The following is a 22069-nucleotide window of genomic DNA, read 5'->3' as shown; positions in this document are numbered from 1 at the left end:
GGGGGGGGTCATATAAACAGGTGCAAAGCACATAAACAAGTTTTTCCTTGCAACTGCATTCACTTTAATTTTAACAGAGAAGAAGGTTTCACAGATAAGGTAATACAAAATACTATTGTATTGTGATTTTGTTTGTCTCTGTACGGCGCTGCGGATGCCTTGTAGCGCCTTATAAATAAATATTAATAATAATAATAATAACAGATGACAGATTTCTCCGGCCTCAATCTACTTACGGCACTCACCGTGGTCTCCATAGACTGTGCATAAGGATAGCACTTCCTCCTTTCGCCAGTAGTGTTAGGCTCAGGGGCGGATCTAGAGAATACTGCTACCTGGGGCGATGTGGGGGGGGGGGGGGGGGGGGGGCGATTTAGGCCCCGCCCCCTTTTTGACATCTGAGGCTGCCGGCGGCTGCATACTATGTGCAGGTCCATTCAGCAGTGACAGGCAGGGACAGTGTGCTGCCCGGATGCTCTGATTGTGTTTAAAACACAATCAGAGCGGCCGGGCAGCACGCTGGCCCTGCCTGTCACTGCTGAATGGACCTGCACATAATGTGCAGCCGCCGGCAGCAAGCCCCTGCTAGGGGGGGCGATCGCCCCGATTGCCCCCCCCTGGATCCGCCACTGGTTAGGCTGCTGGTGAATAGGAAAAAAATCTTAGTGGAGGGGGTCTTCATATGTGCTCTCCGAGCAGCCCAAACATGGTAAGTAACAGTGGTACAGCACTATACATTATTTTGATTGTTGGTAACCACACTAAATTGAGTTTTGCAATGTTTTCTCACTTGCAGTCTAGGACAGAATAAGCATAAAACAAGTAATTGAAATTGCTGAACATAAATGTATTTTTCTGAGCTTCAATTACTGTGTGCCTACGTGTCCTCATTGCTCATTGACCTGTTTGCACCTTGTTTGTTTCTTTGCAGATTAATGGTAACTGTTATATCCTGATAATGTCTTTTTTAATGATAGTAAACTAAACTAGCTAAATTCACTTTATTTGAACTGTCTGTCTAGTTGACTAAAACCAAGTTTATGATTTCATGAAATGATTAGAATTAAGTGTTGTGTCTTTAATGTCTGCTTTGTAAAACTACTTACTAACAGTTATTTATACATTTTTTTTCAAGTATTAGGGTCATTTACTGTGCCAAGTCAATTTATATATGACACCAGCAAAAGTGACCCTGTCATTGTCCACTACATAATCGTTTGGAGCAAGGGACGTTTCCTTACATAGAAGGAAGGGACTTTTTCTTACATATAAGAAAACGTCCCTTCAAATTAAGAATTCGTGGGTGACGTTTGTGCTGTCATTGATTCCTTGCTAAATCTAGATGAATAGCGGAGAATTCCTGGTGTATATTTATTCATTTAGGTGATATTCAATGTGTCACTGTATTTTTATACATATGTGAATATTCTGGTGATTCCTATTCTTGCTCCTTATGATATTTAGCTAATTAGGTGTTTAGCTTATTATGTTAAACACATATTTATTTTAATAAATTTTATTAAGTGCTTCTTACAATTTTGTTTATTTTATGGTGACATTTTCATTATATTTTTAGATTAAAAGATCTATAAAAAGATTGCCAATCCCGATCAAAATCTGATGAGGAGTCACCTGATGCCGTTCGGGACAGATGGTAAATTAATTCAGATGATGACAAAACTAATTTTGCCCTTTTCATTTGACCTGAGCGCTGAATAACAATATCTTTCACATTTGGCCACATACCTCCCCTTGCAGATTATATGAAAAACACCACCCAATTTTATGATGAAGTGGCTAGCTTCACCCTTCCTATCTTGTTTCCTGGACTTATCGGCCCAGCCTCTCCAGCTGATCACCGGATGGATGATATATTGCTTGTAGCGATGGGTCCTGGATCACACAGACAGCATATCATCATCATCATTTATTTATATAGCGCTAATAATTCCGCAGCGCTGTACAGAGAACTCACATCAGTCCCTGCCCCATTGGAGCTTACAGTCTAAATTCCCTATTATAGACACACACACACAGACACAGACAGAGAGGGGGAGACTAGGGTCAATTTTGATAGCAGCCAATTAACCTACCAGTATGTTTTTGGAGTGTGGGAGGAAACCAGAACACCCGGAGGAAACCCATGCAAACATAGGGAGAACATACAAACTCCACACAGATAAGGCCATGGTCGGGAATCGAACTCGTGACCCCAGTGCTGTGAGGCAGAAGTGTTAACCACTAGGCCACTGTGCTGCCCACAACATACATACAATCTATACAATGCTGGAGTTGTTAGTAGAGTAAAATCCTTTGGTGATTATGTTTTCAGCAGATTCTTTTCGTTACATGTTTCTTTGCCCCATGTGTTGGTGCTTTCATCAGTGGTGTAAAGCAGCCATCAGTCTTTAGGTACCTAAAGTGGAGGAGCCCAATAAGAGCAACCTCAGTCTAACTGGTACAGGTGTAGTAGAAAAGGTTATATATAATTGATTTCATGTTATAAAACAAACATCAAATATTATAACGCTGTTGCAGGTATTTGGATGATAAAAATTATTAAATTCTCAACAAATACACAGGAATGAATCCTCTGTCAGAAAATAAATAAATACACTCATGTTTTTAATCAGTGTGTCTCATTCATTATATTGCCAAAGTTACAACATTCAGCTCCGAGTCAACCACAAAATGAAACACATGTAGAAAACAAGCACAACCCCAAACATTACTTAAAAAATACAGTTATAACTATATAAACCCAAAAATTGGTATAAAACATTTTTTAAATAACATTGATATGTATTCAAGAGCAGAAGAAAATGTATTAAGCAGAAAAACGCGTCACAAAATCGAACCAACAACCTTGCCTTCTATAATAACTATATTAATAAGAGGAAAAGGGCAGAGAAATACTTTTGACCCAATCTACAAAACATTAAATTGTATTTAATTCAATTGATACTTAATACCTAAAGGCTAATGGCTGCTTTATACTTCTGATGAAACCGCCAACATATGGGGCGGAGAAACGCGTAAACTAAAGAATCTGCTGTAAGCTGAATCACCAAAAGATTTCACTCTAATCACAACTCCAGTATTGAATAGATTTTATGTTGTCTGTGTGACCCGGATCCTGTCGCCACAATCCAGTGATTGGCTGAAAGGTAAAATTCATATATATATATATATATATATATATATATATATATATATATATATGTGACTCCACTAGAGGAGTTCTGACTTTTATGTGGCTAGGGAAATTATCTAAATGCTATGGATTTCTGGGCCACTGAAAATCTCTATGATTGACGATGGATTTTAAAAGAAGACATACTTACCTCTGTATGAAGGGGTTTTTTCTTACACGTTTTCCAAATTAAGAATTTGGGAATGACGTCTGTGCTTTATGAGTGTTCTTATCACACAAATTTATTCCTTGCTATACCTGGATTTTTGCACTGAATAGCAGAGAATTCCTGGTGATAATTTATTCATTTAGGTGATATTCAATCTGTCACTGTATTTTTAAACATATGTGAATATTCTGGTGATTCATATTTGTGCTACTTATCATAGTTAGCTAAATACGTGATTAGCTTGTTATGTTAAGCACATTTTTATTTTATTCTAGCTTTAATAAATAGTAATTTTTATTTTGTTCTGTGTGCTGGTATTTGGATGTTATATAAGAAGGGAATCTGAGAGAAATGAAGCGCTTACAGTTTTATTTCTTTTCATTTTTTCCCTAGTGGCTTTACACACAGTTATCCATTAGTAGGAGCAGCTCCCCCTTTCTTTCTCCTATTCCCCTCTCTCTTTTTTCTGGTGTTTAAATCAAGAGAAGCTCTTCTGGTATTTACATCGTTTTTTTATTGACAAAAATGTTTAATATTTTTTTGTTGGGTTGAGCACCTGACTATTGGCTCTTTAAAATGTGCTCAGATTTTCAGTGGCCTGATAAATTTAATCCATCCAAAAAGAAAGCTAAATATTCCAATGAAACAATACTACCGTACTAAGCTACTAATACTTACCTATTGCTTTTAAATGTCAGACTGATAAATCGAGAGGTGCCTGAAGTCTGTGAAGTGAACTTATGCTAAAGCATATAGACATGATGCTAATAGGACAGTTGACTTTATTTATACATCCAATCTAAGTCAGTGAACTAGAAGTTACTACTGCTCTAAGAGTTTAAAAATGTTCTGCAAAAAAGAGTACAGCTGCTTCCTAAATTTGTATCAGTAACTCACTACAATATGCACTATCTTCTGTAAATAACAGCATTTTAAATGCTTCTGAGAAAAATATGAAAACCAATATACAATATTTTTCTCTCTATTGACATTTAAATGAAAAGTAAACAGCATTGTTTACAATCGTCTTATTGATTTTTATGTGTTTTTTTTTCCAGACAATTATTTAGATGTTAAACAGACTGCATCTGCTCTACTTAAATAACTAAAGTGATAACATATTTCAGTATTGAATCCCTAAAATAATCCTATCAATTTTGTATGCATATTTTCTGGTAATTTACTAAAGGCAGTGTTGGTACACACTTCAACCTGCTTTTACCCTGACAATTACCAGTGTGGGGTGCCGACCAGCCAGATCTTGTCCTGATTAACCAACTACCTGTGTGGCAACAGGATTGGCCCATCTGTGGCCAGCTGCAGTCTGTATAATCATATATATTGACTTATCTAAGGCTGTTCTGTATCAATTCTTTCCTGCAAACTGATCTTAGCATAACTTTAGTTTAATAAACATATCAGAGATAGGAATGTGCTCACTTAGGCTATACTTGGATCTCCCATAATTTTTTTTAAATGAAGTTCCTGTATCCAATAGATTGCTCCATGTGTTTTTTTTATTGGTGCCAGATAAACTAACCCTATCCCAACTCATCCTTTCAATTCTGATGCAGCATGAGTGTAAATTGTAGGACAAATAGCTGTTAAAGATTTAAGATAGATAAAAAAAGACTGTCCTGGGATAAATAAGATACTTGAGAGCCTTTACTATATAAATAGATCACAATGTATTATGGCAGGTACTAAATGAGGTAAGACCCACATTATAAAATTATAAACTGTTTTGTAGGTATCCATCGGAAAGAGGTCATCTTGATGTGGTAGATGGGCATCCACAGTTTCATCAAAATGTGCACTAAGAACCTCATGTTAATTCTAGTTCTATTATAGTTTATATTACTGCAGAGTTTAACATATATCTGTCTTTAATTATGTATAAATATGGTCTTAGGGCTTAAAGAGTGCACCTAAATCTTGATCACATATACAGTATATAGATCACCTAATACCTAGTACCTAATCTCTTGTGGCTGGCCTTCAAGAGACTGCCTTTCCCTGCAATCTGAGCCAGTTCATCAATTTTTATTGCTGCTGCTGGCTTCTCTGTACATTCTTGTGATCTGATCCTGACCTGCTTCCTAGTATTGACTCCTGCTAGTCCCTCCATTATACACCTCTTCTTGTGACCTAGGCTCTGGCTTTGTTTTTACCCTTTGACCATTTTGACCATTCTGACCCACCATTAGCCTGACACCCCTAGATCATTCAGAGCCTCAATGCTCCTGGTTGACATGGAATCCTGACACCCATGAATCATCCAGAGCCTCTTGCATCCTGGCTAAACCTGAATACTATTACTCGTGGTTTTTACAGTTTCTCCTGCTTTCCCTACATCTACAGCCTCAGAGGCTTACCTGGTAAACCTTCTACACTGTACTGTAGTACTCCCTCTGTGTATAGGAGCGAGAATTTATCCTTAAACCTGCCATCCCTGTTGTCTTGGACCTGCTGCCCCTTTGAACTGAGTTGCCATTAAACATCATTACATCTGTTAGTTCCTGTATAATCCGTGCTATACTTGCTATTTCCTGCTGACTTGAATCTGCTGCCTCTAAGAACTGAATTGCCGTTAACCATTGACTGCACCTATTGCTCCCTGTGTAACAGTGTTATCAATAAAGACATTCTGGTTTCATTACCATAACTCTCCATAGTATTCATGCTAGGAATCCTGACACCCTAGCACCCTTTCCTGTAATTAATTTCCCACCACAAGCATTCATACATTTTGCCATGGAATTTTAAAAGATAATTCCATCTTAGCTGCTGAGGTAGTCCCTACTCCGAGGCCCACATCCTCTGTGCTGTTGAGATCCCTAAAGAAATCAGATCTCCACTGTTGGCATAGCGGACCACTTATTGTATAGATGTATTTATATTATAAACTCAGTGAGTACACATTATTGTAAATGTAGAAAGGGTATTACGGTATTGACATTTCTGAGGCAGGATGTCCACAGAATGTTTGTGTAATGCTATGACACAGGATTTAGCATGTTTGTTAAGCCTGTAGTCTGAGCCTAGGTAAGGGGAAGGCAACATCTTGACAACTCCATTACTTTGACTGCAAACAATGGAGAATTCCAGTATCAGAAAAGATTAATAGTGGATATTGTCAATGATGAACCATATCATTATTTAAGCATCAAATTAACTGTAAATTGTGATTCATTCCCAATTTTATACAATGCATTGTTCTTTTCATTCAGAGCTATAGATGATAGCCATTAATATGTAATAGTGCTGTGGTGAATGCTGGCCAGTTTGCAAAAGGAGGAGTCTATCTTCATGATTATCCAGGGAAGTAATGAACTGCACATGAGCATAAAGCTCTTGCTCATTGGCCCAGTCAAATCTAGTCTTGATTGCTTGTGCACTCCATTCCCTCTCCCAGATTGACCACCCTAATCACATCACCCACTAGGATTGATTCAGTATTTCAAGTGCTTATTTGAAATTTATAGCAAGGTTCAAAACTGCCTTTGGGCCTATATAAAAATCACTGTAATCTGCCTGTATAGTGTATTCTCTGGTGTGTATTCCATATCAGTACATGTCTGTGTTGTGTAGCATGTATATAATGAACTGTTATTGAGCAGTGAACACTACTCTTCCTGCAGTTTCTGCTCTATTCTTACAAGACGCCTATATCAGTTGAATACCTGGGACCCTGCAGCCTATACTTTCAATGGGGTGTCTATATCAGCTTCCAGGTGCACTTTAAGTGGGTAAGCACATTTTTAGGAACATTTTAAACAATGTATTAACAAAGATGTGTCACATGTAATAAAGACATTGGGCTAGATTTACTAAACTGCGGGTTTGAAAAAGTGGAGATGTTGCCTATAGCAACCAATCAGATTCTAGCTGTCATTTATTTAGTGCATTCTACAAAATGACAGCTAGAATCTGATTGGTTGCCATAGGCAACATCTCCACTTTTTCAAACCTGCAGTTTAGTAAATATACCCCATTGTGTTCTCTCAGTCACAAAATTAATTTGAGACATAAATTAGGCTAAACAGAACAGTGTTTTAGGAGAAAAAAATTGAAATGAATAAATGGCAGTTTTATAGTTTCGGTAAACTGGACTTTTACTCTTTCCTCCATGCTCCTTTCCAGCCAAACTTGCAAAGTATGTATAGAGTTTTTAGATGTCTAAAAACAGGTAACAGTAGTTATTCTTTCCAGGTTGGTTTGTTAAAATCACTTTCTGATAAAACTGGTCAGATCCAGCCATTCATTATATGCTCTGGCCAAATAGTGGGATTCTATGAGACCTAATTGGTGTTCTTGGATATTGACCACACACATTGTTATATAGCGGTAAGTTTGCAATCCAGATGTTGGTCAGGAATAACTGTCATTTTGGGCCCAAACACACAGTGTTTACTAGAGATGGTCACTGACCCCCGTGTTTTGGTTTTGGATTCGGTTTTGTATCTGGATTACCGTCGTGTTTTGGTTTTGGTTTTGCAAAACCGCCATTGCGTGTTTTGGCTTTGGTTTTGGTTTTGTTTGGTTTTGTTTTGCTATTTTGTTGGAAAAATCAATGTTTTTGGGCCTAAAATAACTCAATTTAGTGCTCCAACTGTTTCATAGATAAATAATCTAATTGTAGAGGTAATAAATCATCCAAAAAACAGTTTAATTCCTAGTAGGTAGGCCTTCATTTATTCTACACACAAAACAGAATGTCTTCTTCTTCATCTATGCATATTGGCAATGCAGCCATCGTCTTTGGATGTATATTACACCCTACACTTATAGTTCAATATGTAAAGAAATGGAAAAAGGCAGTTTGCTTTCTGTCTCTATAGGCCCCCCTCCACTTGTTTAAAAAACCAAAAAATTCAGCCATTATAGACTGTACAATATTAAGAGAAATGGACAAAGCCAGTTTGGGGTCACTCTGTCTATGACACCCTACCCTTAAGGATGGATTGTCCAAACAGCAGCCTTTCAAGACGGTACGTGATATAGAAATGCCACAAGTCCCTTTCCTCTTTGGGGGTATATTGCACCCTACACTTACATAGAAAGTTTTAAAAAGATGTTATCGTCATCATCTTCAGCTTCATCCTCACCCTTATCAGTGTGTACGTCATCATCACAGACTATCAACTTATCGCCGCTTGAATCCGCCATTAGAGAACAGTCAGTGCTTTGATGTCTTGGATGGTGAAGGCCTTCCTTGTGGAAGATGTAGTTCATTTTTATAAACATCATTTTCTCCACATTTTTGGGAAGTAACCTTCTACGGCGATCACTGACTAAGTTCCCTGCTGTGCTGAACACTCGTTCAGAGTACACACTGGAGGGTGGGCAGCTTAAGTATTGCAAAGCAAGTTTGTACATGGGTTTCCAAATGGCCTGTTTTTCTTCCCAGTAAGGAAAGGGACTGTCTGACATTTCCATATCAACTACCTCTTGAAAGTAATCCTCCACCATCCTTTGCATGTTTATACTTGTATTGGATGGAGTTATGGGCAAAGTGACACATTTTTTTGAAAAATCCTTCAATCCAGCCCAGATGTTAAATTGTTCTGGTCTGCCCCCTGCGTCTTCCCTGCTTCTTTTTGGGAAATTTAATTTTTTACGAGCAGCAGCAGCTTGAGAAAGTGAAGGAGGACACGTCGTCAAGCCGAGACCCAGTTCAGCGGTCAACTTGCTGAGCAATAGCTCCTTGCAAAAGTTCACATCTCGCTCATTTACAAGTAAAGACTCAATGTAGGTTTTAAACCTTGGATCAAGCACAGTGGCCAAAACGTACTGATCCGAGTTCAAGATCTTAATAACTCGAGGATCATTGTGAAGTGAATGAAGTACTTGATCGACAAGGCCAACATACTTTGCTGAATTGCTTGCATTCAGCTCCTCCTTCATTTTCTCAAGCTGCTTTTCCAATAGTCTAATTAAAGGAATGACTTGGCTGCACTCACCTCACACGTCACAACTTCAAATGGTTTCAGCACCTTGCACAGCACTGAAAGGATTCCCCACTGTGCAAGAGTGAAATACATCCCCCCTCCTTTCCCAATATCATGGCTTGTGCAATATGCTTGGATGGCTTTGCGCTGTTCCTCCATCCTCTGAAGCATGTACAGGGTGGATATCCACCTAGTTACCACCTCTTGCTTAAGTTGGTGGCAGGGCAAGTTAAACTGCTTTTGGAGCTGCTGTAATCTCCTACATGCTGTGGCTGAATGCCTGAAATGGCCTTAAATTTTACGTGCCACTGAAAGCATCTTCTGCACCTCACGGTTATTTTGTAGGAAGCTCTGCACCACCAAGTTGATGGTGTGAGCAAAACAGGGAATGTGTTGGAAATCACCCAGCTGTAATGCTCGCACTATATTGTTGGCGTTATCAGAAATGACATACCCTGGGGAGAGTCCAAGTGGTATAAGCCATGCATCAATCACATCTCTCAGTTTGCGTAACAAATTGTCAGCTGTATGCCTGTTAGTGAAGCCGGTGATACAAAGAGTGGCCTGCCTGTGACAAATGTTACGTAGTAGTGTACATGCTGCTGCTGTTCCTGCTGGTTAAGGTGAATGACCAACTCAGTGGGCTGTCACAGTCATATAGTCTTTGGTTTGGCCACTTCCACTTGTCCACATATCTGTGGTTAAGTGGACAGTGGGCAGAATGGCATTTTTCAGCGCAATCTCTACATTTTTACACACTTTTTGGTATAGTTGTGGAATTGCTTTACGGGAGAAATGGTGTCGCGATGCAATTCTGTAACGCGGACACAAAACCTCAATTAACTGTGAAAAGCCAGCTGCATTTATTGTGGAGATTGGACACAGATCTAACACTAACATTGCAGCCATGGCGTTTGTGATTCACTTGGCGACTGGGTGACTGCTGTCATATTTGCTTCCCCTCGCAAATGATTGTTTCACAGTTAATTGCTGAAATGTAGAACTGCTCATTTTCTTGACCTGCCTCTGGGATGACGATTCACCCCCAGCAGCAGCAACAGCAGCAGCAGTGGGACTAACGCTTTCTTCAGAGGAATCATTAATAGTGCAGGAGTCATCCAGCCTTAAGTGGGATGCCGGGCTAACTCTGAGCGCTACTGAGGATATTGATGAGGATGGTGTGGTGGGTGTATTTTGTAGCCGTCGGGATGTCGGTGAGCGGAGGGTCTTAGCTGATGATGGAGTGCTTGTAATTTTTTGGGAAGAACTTTCAGCTTTTCCCAACACTTTGCCATGAACTCTCGTTAAATGGCGTAACATAGACGAGGTTCCAAGATGGTTAAGGTCCCTCCCTCGACTGACTGTGGCTTGACATACACTACAAATGGCTATACAATTGTCGTCTGGATTTGGGTAGAAATAATTCCACACATAAGAAGTGGATTTTTTTGTTTTATGCCCAGGCATGACAATGGCCTTTTTCTTGTCACGTGCCAGAACTGCTGCCACTGGTGCAGGACTGACACAAACAACCTCATCCTCATCAACATCCTCATTAGCGCCCTCGTCGCCTACACAAATCTCCCCCTCATCCGCTTCTAATTCCAAAGTGGCATCCTCAATTTGTGTATCACCGGCTACACTCGGGCTATTAAGGCACACATCAGCAGAATGCTCAAGATTAGACATCCCACTGTTGGATGGACTCTCCACAGGGATTGGTGTCATTTGTGAATCAGAGCAAATATTATCCTCTAATGCCTTACTGTTATCTTGCAGCTCGGCTTTGACGCGTAACAGTAGTTGTGCACCAATTGTAGGCTCGGTAACTTTTTGGGATCTGCCACTAATAGCCAAAGGTGAAGGCCTCATTCTCTCTTTGCCACTGCGTGTGGAGAATGGCATGTTGGCAATTTTTTTTTATCTGCACTTAACTTTTGCTCAGTAACACTTCTTTTTCGCTTCAACACAATAATTTTTTATTTTTATTTTGTTTTTTGGACTGATTTCGAAACACTCTGTAGTTTGACATCGCCTTGCCCAGATGTCGTACTGGGAACACTAACATCAGGACTGGTGACAGAACTTGGTTGCTCATTCTGATCATATGTGGACTGCTTTGAATCCATTCTGAGCGCAAAGCACTTGTAGTGGTAAAAATTATTTGGTAAGATACTGCTGACAAATATAACTTTTGACAGCCAGAAATATTTATGCACAATTATGGGGGACACCCCAAAAGCACTGGGGAGTGCTAAAAATTATTTGGTAGATACTGCTGACAGATGTGACTTTTGACAGCCAGAAATATTTATGCACAATTATGGGGGACACCCCAAAAGCACTAAGGAGTGCTAAAAATTATTTGGTAGATACTGCTGACAGATATGACTTTTGACAGCCAGAAATATTTATGCACAATTATGGGGGACACCCCAAAAGTACTGGGGAGTGCTAAAAATTATTTGGTAGATACTGCTGACAGATATGACTTTTGACAGCCAGAAATATTTATGCACAATTATGGGGGACACCCCAAAAGTACTGGGGAGTGCTAAAAATTATTTGGCAGATACTGCTGACAGATATGACTTTTGACAGCCAGAAATATTTATGCACAATTATGGGGGACACCCCAAAAGCACTGGGGAGTGACAAATATTACAAAAATAAAATAAACCTCTATCCTCCTCTCTTCTCTAGCGATTTTTGTTACAGCAATTGGAATAAGAATATTGTATTCTCTGTCCCTGCTCTAATCAGCCTGTGACTACACCCTGCTCTCTCCCTCTGTCAAATGGTGATGGATTGCTGTGGAGGCGTGTATTTATAATCTTGCATTATCGCGAGAACCGAGCCACGAGATCCGACGACGTCACGATGACGTTCGGCCTCGATTTGGATTCAGAGCGTGCGGGTGAGTACCGAGCTACAGCTCGGTACTCGGATACCCAAAGTTCGGTTGGGTTCGGTTCTCGGGGAACCGGACCCGCCCATCTCTAGTGTTTACAATCAGTTTAGTCCACAACTACCACATTGACCATATTATATACAATGTGTATAAGTGTACGATCAGTGTCAATTAACTGAAGAAACTAATTCTTTCATATACAGTAGGTTACGATTTACAAATTTCTAGGCTCAGGACTGGATTGGTGACCTGAGCCGTAATATCCTAACCCTTTTTTTCCAGCGGGGACCAAATTCTGGTGTATGTGTTTCAATAACATTCTCTTCTGTTCCCAGCGAGTAATTTGATAAACCCAGATTTAAAGTTGGGGAAAAAGCCTGGTGAGAATAAAAAAAACAATGATGTGCCCAGATCTTACAAAACTCATCTTATAAAATGGAATATTTTAAATGGTACAAAGCAGTCCAAGCCATGAGTTATTGGGTCCTCTTTGTGTTGCCCTGGGAACTTTATTTTGTGTGTAGAAAAAAGGCTCACTTATGGTTACCCGCTGGGCTAATGGGACTTATTTCCTTAGTTGGGTTATCCCTGCTATAGTGATACAATAAAGTTTACATATCTAAGTTGCAGAAAAGAGGGGCAGCTTATAAAAAAGAACAGTTCTGGTATACAAGCACTTCTGGTCCCACATATGACAATGATTTGGGCAATTAATTTTGCAGATCTGATTCATGGATGGCTGTTTCACAGTGGGTGCATCGGGCTGGATGGATCGTCATGTTGGTTGGTGGAATCTTTGAAGGTGACCATGTCCTCTGTTAATCTGAAAGTGCAATGTTGCTTGCCAGAGTTCAAATAGGAAATTTAGAAGTAGAAGTATGTAAATTTAGAAGTGGCGGTATAGAAAATGTAAGTGAATGGAATTTGATAGGTTTACAATCAAAACACATAACAGTAGGAGAAGTGACGGTATGGCATACCACTGATATGGTGTACCACATGGCTAGCCTATACTGTTCTGCTTCACAAGAACTGGCATTTTGAAAGGGCTGATCAAATTCTTGCCAGGGACCCTATTGGGTATTTATACTGCTCTGTTTCAGCTCACCTGTGTATCGTTTCATTTAATTGATTGAATGTTAATTTCTGCAGTAACTGTAGATATTACTTAGTTACAGTTACTGATTAAACAGTAAATGATGTCTGAACTCATTAAATCCAATATATACCACTGCAGAAAAGGTCCTCAACAGTTGTGAAAGTTTAAACGGTTATTCTTTTTTGGGTTTTATCTGCCTTTTAATGATTTGCTAATTTGCATTCTGCAGTTTTTCTTTTAAATTCCTATTTACTCCTTCCAAGAAAGCAAATAGGCCTGTTTGGCAAGATGTATTTTAGTTAAACAACTGCTACTTATATTGTTTTCTTTTAATAGATATTTCTGAGCATTGTTTCTAAGCAACCATTCAGGTTTCCCTACTATTAATTTCAGCCTGTTTTCATGATTCACAGGTTTTCGTTTTCTTAGATAATGTCCCCACATCAGTCTTAATTCAGTGAAATGGTACCAGGGAACTTTAGTAAATGTATCAACTTACATTTCTGCAGATTTTTCCTTTTCTCTCTTTTCCACACATTAAATCTTTGTCATATATCTTTGTATATGGTTTAATTTTATTGTATATTTTGTTTTCTTTTTGTGTTTTTTTTCCCATACCTACTAGCATTATATTTTAAGGTAATACTTCTATTATTAGTCAACATTTTCCTAACTTTTTTATGTTTTTACTTTTAAGAACCTACTATACCTTCCCATTGATTATTTGAGTACTACATGGCCCGCCAAATACATTTACGCTCTGGACTATCTTTGCCCCTCTACTGGATTTTATTCATGCGCAGTGAAACCCCTTTGAGCCCACAAGTGGGATTGTGTTAAACTCTTATAATCGCGGTGCCCTCTTACCACGCTTACCGGTTTCTGCCGGCCCTAGTTCCATTAATAAAAATGAAATTTCTGATATGTGGGATATTTAGACATGGGGCTCACTGATGAATATTATTGTTGATAACAGGCTATATATACATTTGTACCCAATTCAGGAAGTTCATTATTAGAGTGATACCTGACCTTACATCATGCAGAAGAATGGAAGGACCAGTATTTCTTTCACCACGGAGCAAGTTAGACTTGTATGGCTTTAAGTAGTAGTATTGAGAACTTGTTAAATAAGAATTTTATTAAGTCATTTAGTAACAGATACATTTTCACTTGTGTATGGAGTTCATTATTGTTTGTTGTTTTTGCTTCTGCCATTGTCAATTACTGAACTGCGAAAATAACAATTCCACAATGGCTAGCACTAATATTCATTATAGTAAAGGAACAGTTTTTCACTTACAATTAATTCTAGAGAGTCTCATTGTTCTGATTGAACATTTCTGCAGCAAGAGTATAGTAGTGCATTAATCTTATAAAGCAGCAAGAATTGCAGACATTTGTTTTTGTAGTGACAGCACAAATTTCAGATAAAATACTCACTGTGTTTTTCTATCTGGATTATTGTCACTGGAAATACTGGTGCCTTGAGCAGTATTGTTCAGACCAATGAATAAAGATACTGTGTGCACTTCTAACAGAACATTTTTGTGTTACATTATTATACACAGTGAATCAGTTTATTTTATCCCACATCCCCCCACCCATCCTATTATTTTCTTTTGAGAGTGACAAATCAACATACTTATTTGTAAACTGAATATAGTCTTGCAAATTATATGAGTAAATTTGCTACCATCTTTAATGCAACTCTCCTGCAGTTCAAGATTACTGCCTGCATGGTGAGAGCGAATTGGAAGCGATATGCTGCCAGCCAATCAGTGGCCGGGACAGTGAGCCAATCAGTGCTCAAACCACCATTTGAACATTTGGAACTGCAGCGAGCCTATCGGGGCTCGCCGCTTCAATACTCAGCGCCCATGCGACGGCTATTATATAGCCATCCCATTCAACATGGTTTGATTCTGTTGGTGAGAGTCAAGAAGAATCACTCCGGAAAGTAGGAGACAGATGGCAGAAGAGAGAAGATGGACTGCAGAAGGAGATAACAGAAGAAAGATGTTGAACAGAATAAGGAATTCAATCCAGAAGCCAGTGAAACCAAGAAGACAGACAGCGGCAGTGCGGTGAGGACTGCGGCAGCCAGTGGACATAATCAGGGCAGGGAGGAGACCAGCGGAGACTGCTGAAAGTAGGTAAGACATTCAGGCGAACCTCTTCCACTTCCACGCCTCCACTCGGTCCTTTTCATACAATTTGTACACTGGGCTGAAGGCCCTTTGCACATATGGGCCCTCGGTAACTAGGTAATTTGTATTTCTTTCTGTGGGTGCATTTGTGCCCTTTCAGGCTCAGCCTTTGTTTGCAGTTAATTTCAGGCTTAGCCTGTGGCAGCAGTTAACTTAAGGCTTAGCCTGTGGCCCCAGTAAAGATAGGATTAGCCAGTGAGCACGTCTAAGAACAGGATTAGCTTGTGGTCACAGTTAGGAGGTACCCTTTTGTTGTGAAACCATGCCCAGTCTGTCCCCACTGTATTGTATTTAGGGGTCCCTTTCACTGTACTTTATTACATTGTATTGTACTATATTATTGTGTGGTATTTTCCCTTCCAAGATCCAGAAGTCAGGCTCCCATCAAAGGTATACAACACAACAAAATACAGCGCTGATAACTGATGTACACATAAATTGGAAAGGTAATCCGTGGGGGTAATATAAACACTTTATTAAAAATGTAGATACAAATGAACCATAAAATAAACAAAATAAAATCAACACTGGCCAGCGGATAAGGATAGTACATCAAATGGAACCAATGAATAGGTATACCATATACTGGAGGTAGAAAAAATATATAGATATAAACGTAACAATAGCTCTCTAATTGATTGCAAATATGGGATCCCACAATGGAGAGTTGTTACTGTCCAGTAACCCAGTCACAATGCATAAAGTGGAGCCGGATTGATGGTACGAGTGTGGCCACACTGCTAGAACAAGATTAGTTGGTACCGATGATATAAGGAGCACCACTTATAAATCTCTGGCCCGTGAATCCCGGAGATAATGATGTCATAAATGCCACAAGTTAGATGTAAACTCTGTTAAACGGGAACGTGTCCCTGAACTGCTGTGGCAGAAGATAATATAATATATTCCACAAGTAAGATGTATACTCTGTTGAACGGGAGTCTGACCTTAGACTGCCGTGGCAGAAATCGCGCTACAGACCTGATCCCGATCTCAGTCCCGTATTGAAAGCTGTACGTGTGGTCTTCTCACAGCACGAAGCTCCGTAGAGTCTGTGGAGACACTGTAGCTGACTGATCCAATCCGATTGGGGAAATCTGAAGCGGTTACTGCAAGCGTGACACAGAGTGTAGATAATAAAACAACTTGAAGTGGTAATAATCTCGGGGAATTCACTAAACCAGAAGCCAGATGCATGAAACTGGGATGTCCAGCGGCTCAGTGTGATCTCCAAGTCACCTGACGCGTTTCTTCACCTGCCGGGTGATTTCACCAGAGGAAGTAATCGGCTTAGCTCCAATCCTTCTTTAAAAAGCCTGAATGCAATTAATCAATCCACAGCTGATTTCAGCTGTTTGGTTCAAACCAAATTAGCCGGTTCGAATATAATATTTACTGTGAGAACAGGTCGCCAATTTAAAGCAGCACTGCTGTCCTGTCTGCTGAACCAGATGGCGTTGTAACTCCATCAATGAGGACACCCATCAAAGGTAGGCTTTTGGTATCCATGTTTCCCTGTCATTACTAATAAGCTCCTTTGGATTTCAGTATCATCTCTAATTTATATATCTTCTCCTGACCTCTCACCATCTGTGTTGTCTCGCGTTACTGACTGTCTTACTGCCATTTCATCTTGGATGTCCTCTCGCCAACTCAAACTCAATCCTTTAAAAACAGAATTAACAATATTCCCACCCAACAATAGAAGCTTACTTTGAATAAAAAAAATGATATGCGCACTGAACTAGATAGAAAAGACTTGTGTCCAGTCCAAGCAGCTAGATTAAACAAGGTGATCCAAGCTTGTATTAGATATAATAATAAATGGTGATCCAGCACTAAAAGACAGTTCAGTAGATGGACATAAACTGTATATGAACAGTGCTTGTAAAATGAAAACGATTTTACTTTATAATGCTGTCGAAGTCATATAATTGGATGAATGAAAGTATATTGCTTAATATTGTTTTATCGCGCGATTGCACTCAGTACACATGGCATTGGGGCGATCACGCGGTAAAATACGCACTCACACACTCGCACTACAACATTTAGTTAATTATATATTTCATATTTATATTGATTACATTCCACAGTGATTTGTAAGCAGATAGTATTTAGTTTATTATTAGTTTATATATTATGATTATATGTACACTTTAGTGTTATTTAAGGTTCAGGTTACAGGAAATGTGTCATGTCTGGTATCATTTTAATCCCCTATTCCTCAGTCCGGTTGCTTCGCCGAAGAGATCGCACATTGCATACTCTAGTTAGCGATGTTAGGGAATAAATGTGTAAAGAAATACTGACTATAAAATGCTAATAGACTAGTTGTAACTGGATTCTTGGCGGGAAAGTCAGAGCACAACCCCTGGAGAGATGACCCCCACCTTTGGATATTTTGGTTTGAACTGGCCTATGACCTGTAGCACTCTGGACCTTCCTGATACCTGGACCAATAGAAGCAAGCCACACCATCTGCATTGTTTTCACTGTAACACTGAGTGTATATAATACAGCTCTCACTGGCACTGGCCTCAGTCTTCTCTGACCACAATATTCTGGAGTGAAGTACTGTCCGCGGGTACCAGTGGGAGCGCAGCTTAGCGAGCGCATGCGGGTGCGGTATGTATGTTTCTTTTTGGTATTGGCTGTCCTGTATTATAATTATGTATTAAACTGTTAAATTTTACATCTGCTAAAATAAATTACTTTGTGCTTTGGAAACACAATACAATCGCTTATGCAATGCTTATTTGAAAACTATAGAATTACTTTAATAATGCTCCTTTAATAAAATCAAAACAAAATTCAATATAAACAATTGACAATATAATGAAACATAGAATACATAGAAAAATACAATGCACATTTTTGAGGCAAAGATGTAAAGGGCTCCCAAATAACACAATGAGTCTTATATGGAAATGTCCCGATAACAATGAAAAATTCCAACTGTAGGATAAACTAACATGAATCACTGATAGGTCTAGAATGAGACTGCCTTTAGTATAGGAAAAAAGTTCCGAACATTAGGTAAAGATATGGAGTTGCGATGTCATCCCTTGAAAAAGTCACAGCAGTGATGAAACCGGTTGGGATGGATCACAGACAGGAGACAGGAAGCAGGAAGTAGCGTGTGTTCCACGGTGGAACGCACGCCCACTCCTGAACAAACAGCAAATTCCTCTAGCTGACGACATACATCAAGGAGCAGTTACTCTTCTGCAGGAGCACGCTGTATGGAGATTCAACAATCTGCCTTTACCATATCGCAAGTGGTTACGCTTTGCATCGTCATATCTTTTGCCTCTTGTTCAGGAGGAGACCATGGAGGGAGCCGGATCGCCAGCTGACAGCACGGTAAGTATTTTCTTCTTTTTTTGCAGGGTTTTTTTTTTTTTGCCTCCGGAGGGCCCCCCTGGGCTGCAGGGCCCCCGGGCACCTGCCCAGCGTGCCCAATGGGAAAGACGGCCCTAGATAGGGTACCCCATGCTACTGGTCTCTTTGCTATAGTTTGACCAGTCCAGACTGACATACTCGGATGCTAGTTGCCATTTTTGCAGCGGGGCCCAATGCTCATTGTCTCCCTGCTTTAGTGGTAACCAGCCCAGGCTATTGAACTGGTGTTGGTTACTTATTTCTAAAGGAGGCAACATTGATTTTTTTTAAATTGTTTAATTTTAATGTAAATCAAATTAATAAATGAATCTCTGTTTTTAAAAACTATAAAGACAGCAGTAATCACTATCAAGTTGATGATGATCATCTTTGCTCAAAAAACATCAAGATACTCTTTATGTGGCTGCATATTTACACTGTGTTTGGAGCTGCATTTATGAATTTGGGTTTTTCATATTTTGTGTTAAGAGCTCCTTTAAATAATTCTACCTTTATATTTTGATACCTATCTGAAAAATTGTGTTAAGTAAATCTGGCATACTATACTATAGCTTGTTGCAATTGATGATTTATTAAGACATTTATTCTTTTCGCTGACAAACTGCAGATTAAATTTAAGCCAGTACTGTAAATAGATTATATATCACTCAATGGCTGTTGCTTACAATATGCATTTTTGTAAGTTATTTTGTGACACTTGCACTGGAAAATATACTCTCACAGAATAATTATTACATGAAGAACTGCAGAATGAAGCTCACATAAAATTGCTTTATTCTAACTTAAATCTTAGGTCACATCAAGCAATGCACATAGGCATTATGCGATTTGCAGGTCTTTGTTCTGCATTATGTTTTTTTTCCAACAAGACTATTAAATACTGTGAATGACTAATGTGGGCCAGACATGCAGAGATATCATAAATTATATAATTAAATTGGTCTACTATAGTAATGAGGGGCCCAAAAAATGACCAACATACCCAATAATAATTTGTTCCTAAGTGATAAAATTGTTTTCACAGTATAATGGGCAATGTTGAAAATCTAGCTGACGGATGACTGCAGTCATCCTATTTTTGTAGTCATCTGCAAGCAGCAATTTTAAGCCCCCGTGCCAACCAATCCCTCATAACTAGTGTCAAAAATTTGGACATATCATCATCACCATTTATTTATATAGCGCCACTAATTCCGCAGCGCTGTACAGAGAACTCATTCACTCTTTATTATGTCAGGTGAATTTATACTTATGTAAATTAATTTAGACTAAAGTGGCTCTTTAATTCGCTAAATCCACCCCACCCCCATTCAAATCTTCCCCCTTTTACACACATATTTCTTCCCTAAGACAAAAATAGGGCGCACATGAGAGGTCCTCTTTAATTTATTGCACATGTGTCACTTGTGTGCATTGAATTATGGGTGGTGAAAAGATTCAAGGATAGTAGAATTCAAGCACAAATATGATCACTAATAATAATGAATGTATATTTTATTAAAAACAACAACAACATAAACACTCTTTAATTATTAAAAAAATATATTTGTATTTCCCAAATTCCATCCAAACAGCTTGGGCCAGGAATTTCTTCCCCAGGCCAAGCTTTTTGGATGGAATCTACTTAAATTAAAATAAGTGAATGACTAAATAAATAAATAATCCTCAACCATCCCCAGTGCTAGACAGCCTGATCTGGTATCCTCTTTAACAGGGAAACCATGAGCATGTGGTGGTAGCTAGCCCCAGGGCTGTTGTCACTAACGGAAGAGAAGCGGGCCAAAACAGGGTGTCCCCATTCACGGAGCTTTCCAACCCGGCACTGAAAAGCTCTGGGGCTCTTCCTGTAGGGCTAGAGTAATGTAAGAGAGAAGACTTCAGCCCATTATACCAAAAAGTATACATTAATAAATAAGACACAGAGACACATATTTTAAAATAAAATTTAATGGAATAATATAGACTGTAAAATCTTCGATTACCACTTTATCATAGAATGAAAGCTTCTTTCTTTCACCTTAATCTATCATGGTCCAAAAGGAATTTTTTCCCCATTTAAGATGAAACAACAGCTGGATACATGGTGGTAGTGACGAAGGGAAGTCCCTATCAGTTCAAATCACAGTCATTAAGTGGTGGGAACTTGTAGCAGGCAATTGTGTGATTGCTGCAATGTCCAGTGTGCTTGTGCCCAGACCATCATTATATGGGGTGAACTGCAATAAACTTTATATTGTTTTTACTACAACATCACTTTGTAGTCTTATGACTTCCTAACAATGAGATTGGAATGAGGATGTGATGAGTAAAGCAGAGGGCAGAGTCAAGAGTGAAGCCAAGGAAGCAGGTTTGGGAGACTGAGAAATTGTGGCATTATTGACAGTGAAGTAGATTTGAGGGGAGGTGATGACTCTAGGAGAGGGGAAGATGGTAAGCTCTGGTTTGCACTTTTGAGGCTTAGGTAGTGCTGGGGCATCAATGTGGAAATAACAGAGACAGTGGGTCACATGACATGTAGAGAATGGGAAAGTTTAGCGGAGGAAAAGTAGATGAGAGAGTTCTGAGGGACCCCAAAAGGTAGTGGAGTGAAGCATGTTCCAAAAATAGAGACACGGAAAATGTAGTTGGATATGTAAGAGGTGAACCAGGAAAGAACTGTGTCACAAAGGCCAGTAGATTGGAGGGGTGACGAAAGGGTGATCAACAGTGTTGAAGTGAGAGGTTCAGGCGGTTGAGTATGGAGAAATGAGTAATACTGGAAGAGTGTATCATATAGTGTACAATATGTGTATATGCTTGTAGAGCTGTACTTTATAATATACAGTGGGACATTTACATTTTGACAAAGGGGAGCTTTTTGTTTAGTTGACAGTTGGGATTTGCATAAAATGGACAATGGGTGACTATGCTATCTAATGGACAGTGAGAAGATATATTTAGTGAAGTAGACCGTACTATGTCCTGCACAATGGGGGTGGGTGGGTTGAGAGTATGTGTCTGGTGATGGGAGCTGTATTGTGTATTTACAATGGTAGCTATAATAGGCATTGAACAATGGGAGCTACAATATATGCACAACAATGGTAGTTTTTTTGAAGTTGTATTAAATGCATATTGGCTGTTATAATAGG

The 22069-nt window shown here is 39.2% G+C and overlaps 1 long non-coding RNA gene across 1 annotated transcript in view; it reads left to right on the top strand.

Moving 5' to 3' along the window:
* The first annotated feature begins 18712 nt into the window (after positions 1-18712).
* LOC142157668 (uncharacterized) overlaps positions 18713-22069 on the top strand; it is a 103169-nt gene continuing 99812 nt past the window's right edge. Inside the window, exon 1 of the long non-coding RNA XR_012692559.1 lies at positions 18713-18899. This is a non-coding gene — a long non-coding RNA (uncharacterized LOC142157668). The remainder of the gene's footprint in view (positions 18900-22069) is intronic.

This window comes from Mixophyes fleayi, chromosome 5 (assembly GCF_038048845.1).
Source record: "Mixophyes fleayi isolate aMixFle1 chromosome 5, aMixFle1.hap1, whole genome shotgun sequence".
NCBI lineage: Eukaryota > Metazoa > Chordata > Amphibia > Anura > Limnodynastidae > Mixophyes > Mixophyes fleayi.
The sequence above is the reverse complement of the archived record's forward strand: the minus strand, read 5'-3'. Positions and strand labels throughout refer to the sequence as shown.